We start from the raw sequence: 4,776 nt of genomic DNA, 5'->3' as shown, positions 1-4,776 counted from the left end.
AATGTTAGAATGGTATAAGAATTCGAAAAAAATGAATTACTGCATGACTTGATTTAATTTGTATGTAATCGGTAGGTTGGAGCAGGCTTCGGGTCACAAATTTGATTTATGAATTACTCTCGCATGTTATTTTCTGCTTGATTGAATTTTTTATGTACGATAATATATCACATGATGGAAAAGTCGTGACCCCATGAAATATGTAAGCAGCACTGTCAGGGTGTTTTATCAACATACCCTGTCTACGTTTACTTCATCAAATTAACGGAAGACTGCTTTAAGCTAAGATGGCATTTGACTATTTCTGTGCCATAATACAATGCATTCAGAAAATTTTAAGTGCCCCATTCACATAAGGGATTTTACTGTTAATTTATTCATTTGTAAGTGACCTTTAAAACCAGTTCACAGCTTAAGACAACATTATAGATCAGTACATAGACGCATTCAACTCATCAGAACGTAAACATGATATTGAGCTAACTAGGATATGAAAGATTCAGACGAGCTTTTTATTTTCGAATTTCGAGAAAGAAACTCGGGGAAGTAAATAATATACGTACTTACTACGTACTTACACTTCCTGTTCAGATGGCCATTTGAATTGATTATTATGTTTACAACTGATCACTGTATTCCATCATTATGATCAGGTATGAATCGAACTAGCCTATCCAGTCTTGATGTACTGTTCCACTACTATTTCAGCTATCCTAACTGCCATTTTGAATTTTTCAATTTCGCTCACCCTCACCAAGATTACTGACAGTCTTTACAGCCGCTAGTATTCACATGAAATCCCTACAAAGAACCTGATTGGTCGAATACATAATTCGACATATTTAAATCGGAAACAGCTCTCATGGTGCATCCATAATTTGCTGTTGTCGTGAAAAGTTATATCATTTTTATGGGAAGCAGATCGGTTCTATTCCATTCTATTCCAATTAATATTAATTGTTCACACACCTGTGGTAAGGTATGGCTTCAAAATTAGCTGCTCAAAACCGTATCAATAAGTGTAAGTTCAGGAAATCAAAATGACAGTTAGGACATAACTGAAATAGTAGTAGTGTTAGTTGTCCGCCAAGGCTACAGGTAGGCAAGAAGTGAACATGTTCCCGAAGGTTACTTTCGCAAACGAGAAGGCTAACTTTAGAGATTCTTTTACCTATTAACATTATGTCAATGGCAATTCATACACAGGAAATAGTGCTTCACGCATATAATGCACCATGCATGTGTCAAATATCCTTTCATTTTATCAATACTTAATATGCAAATTTGCCATAATGAAAATTTGTACATATTTTATTTAACTAGGACGCAAACAGACGGACACACACACACACACACACACACACACACACACACACACACACACACACACGCACGCACATACACAAACGATCGCGAACGAACAGACAGACAGACAGACAAATAGACAAACAGACAGACAGACAGACAGACAGACAGACAGACAGACAGACAGACAGACAGACAAAACTGATTAACATCCCTGCAGAAGCTGAAATAGAAAAATATGATAAAGTGGGAAGAAATGGATAGGGAAAATGTAACTAGAAGATAGAGAGTGTGTGAAGGAAGATACTGGGGATAGAAGAGAGGAAGTGGGTCTAACTAGTTAGTATGAAGTAGAATATGAAATAACAGGGGGCCAGCTGAATAGTGAAAAACAAACAAAAAAAATGTGTGGGAGCTAAAATGTTTTCACGTCAAGTTAGTATAATGTCTAACACACCAGGGTATGTCACTTATAAAGTGACCTGTAATGAACGTACTTCATTTCTGGGACTAAAAGAAGCGTTGTCATAGAAACATTTTAGCTCAACGTACATGGTCGATGTCATCTTCTGCTTTGACAGCCAGTAATGGTAACTTGATTCAACTTATTTGGTTTTTTGAAGTCGTGAGTATACACCCACTTTTGTGAATATGGAATATGTCGTCCCCTGGAGAAAATAAAGCTTTTCTGTTGCTTAAAGTAACAAAGTCTGCCCCCGAAGCGATGCACCATACCGTAATGTTACCTGAAAAGTGTCAATAATAGCGACACAACGGAATTATTCAGTCGAAAAACATGATTAACAACATTTGTTGGGACTTCTAATTACGACACAGGTGTAAAGTAGAGGAGGTATTCACCCTCTGGCAATGAATCTCGATCTATTAACAATTCACGGGGGCTTTTTGCAGAACAAACACAAAAGTTTCTATTTCTGATAGTGTTGCTCACTATAAAGAAGGGATACCTCTGGATGAATAGGGCAGACAATGAGCGCACAAACAATGACACACAGACATCTAGACAGACAGACATCTAGACATCTAGATATACAGACAGGCAGGCAGGCAGGATGACAACCATAATTACACAAACGTTTTACATTTTCTAAAAATGTACAGATATAATTACATTAAAAATACATTAAATTGATTTTGAAATGTTCTATTAAATGTAGAATCCCTCGTACTGATCGCATAATAATATTCAAAACTATTCAAAATTAATCCATGTTTTAAGGTCACTGCGCATTACGTAGTTGAAGCTGCGCAATGACATGCCCAGTCAACCATATTCCAGGTACGTACACTGTTTTCGGTAATAGCACAGCGTTCAGGAACTGCGCAATGCCAATGGTAGAATTGCCTGTGAAGTTCTCACATAGCTTCTCCTGATGTTGTTGAATACATTATTTAAGGACACTGCGCATTACGTATTTGGAGTTGCGCAATGACATGCCCTGCCAACCATATTCACACTGTCTTCGGTAAATAACACAGCTATCAGGAACTGGAAAATGGTAGACTGGCCTGCAAAGTTCTCAGATTGCTTCTCCTAACATCCTTAAATACATTATAGGGTGTTATAACTTCCAAACTATTGTTTGATATACTTCATATCAAGACGTCCTGACTGACTGTTAATATTTGAAATAAAACACTAACAAGAAGATAACAAGATTCTTGTTTCTCGAGTTCCTGAAATATTTCAAGTTTGAAAAATTAGTGTCATTTGTATTTATATATAGTGACTGTGTAGACAATTCCACAAGTTGGCTCTGGAGGCATGGCATCACTCCATTAACACTAACCTTAAAATAATTTTCTCCTAGGCGAATTTAAGTAATTCCACTAAAAGTTAAAATCAAGAAACCTGAAACAAAATTAAAACGTCGTCTGGCTCGGCCAAAATCTTACTAACATTACTACATTTTATCGTCTAGTTGAACACAAATCTCGGCAAAACTGCTACATTATCTTGGCCGACAATTTCCGTTGGTGAGATGTTTGTTTAGCCAGAGGATACGTAAAATGTAGCAGTGATGGTAAGATTTTTGATGAGCGCAACGATAAGATGTAACATATTGAGTGTTACGTTAGTAAGGTTTTTGTCGAGCCGGGTGACGTTTTGTTTCAGATGTAAAATTAATGTTGATCAGGTTTTTTTCTATCGTTTTAGTCACGGGTTGTAATGTGCGCAAGTTCAGTGCTGAAAGTCAGTTACCATATAACACGTTGACACGTATGCATCGCCAGTAGATATTCGTAACACTGGGAGGAATATTGGGGTAGCTGACATATTAGATATATAAATTGTGTTTCATTAAGGATAATATTGTACAACACGTGATAACACTGATCAATCATGGGATAGTTCTCCTGGTCACAATGCAGTTCTAAAACTTACACGTAATACCTCTCCGCCGTGCAATCAAGAAGAGCCTTTGGACATGTATTTTTCTCTTTTGATGATAGTTTAAATCATAAAATTATGATATTGCGCTAATTCTTTCACTGCATCAGAACATTGCCGCCTCTCCGTGATTTCCTGAGCGATTTCCGAAATATCTTCTATGGTCTTTAGATTTTCATTTACAAGGTTGAGGTCTTTTTTTTTACTATTTACCCTGTAAATCCTTGTTTTATTTACTATTCAATCTTACCCTTAGAACTGGGTATTAAGTTTTTATAGAGTCAATATTTATAGCTATATATCCTTATTAACACCTTGAAGTAGAGGCAGTGTTGATAGTAAAACGCATTCTTGTCACATTGATTTACTGTGATGGCTTACTTTTGCTCACATGTTATTATTACCCTTGTTCTGTGTTCATCATTTCGTGATTAAAATCAGATTAGATTCCGTTTTTACACCATTGATATAACAAACGTTGTCACACACGATACAATATGATAAATGGTTACGCCATATTATTCGTCGATAATACATTACTAGAACTTCGGTTAAGCTATGACAAATTCTCTAAAACAAGCACAAGTGAATTATACACTATGAGTCAATATCGTGTTTTGTTGAATGAATTCAAAATTACTTGGGCATTATTCATTATTCGTGATTATTCATTATCGATCGTTTAACGTCTTTTTAAAAAAATATAATAACCTGTATCAAAGTTTTGATATCAAAAAAGAAAGTTTAGTGATTGCTCAGTCTGTATTGAAACTGTCTTGTGAGAAATTATGGTAAATGAGAAATTATTATGTATGATCCATGGTTCGTGTGGTTGAGTCAGTCGTTGTATAGTAGTGGCTTGGTGTCAACAATTGGTAAGTAAGTAAGTAAGTAAGTAACTTATTATCGAAGGAGAAGAACTTTGGTTCTCAGTACTTACATACACAGACAGTACCATACCTTTGACTTCATGCCACGTGTTTCAAATTTCTGCACAGCAATGCACATTTCCAACCAATCAGATGGCGATGTGTATTTAGTATATTTCAAACCAAATA

Source organism: Glandiceps talaboti, chromosome 15, assembly GCF_964340395.1.
Source record: "Glandiceps talaboti chromosome 15, keGlaTala1.1, whole genome shotgun sequence".
Lineage (NCBI taxonomy): Eukaryota > Metazoa > Hemichordata > Enteropneusta > Spengelidae > Glandiceps > Glandiceps talaboti.
Note: the sequence above shows the minus strand (reverse complement) of the source record.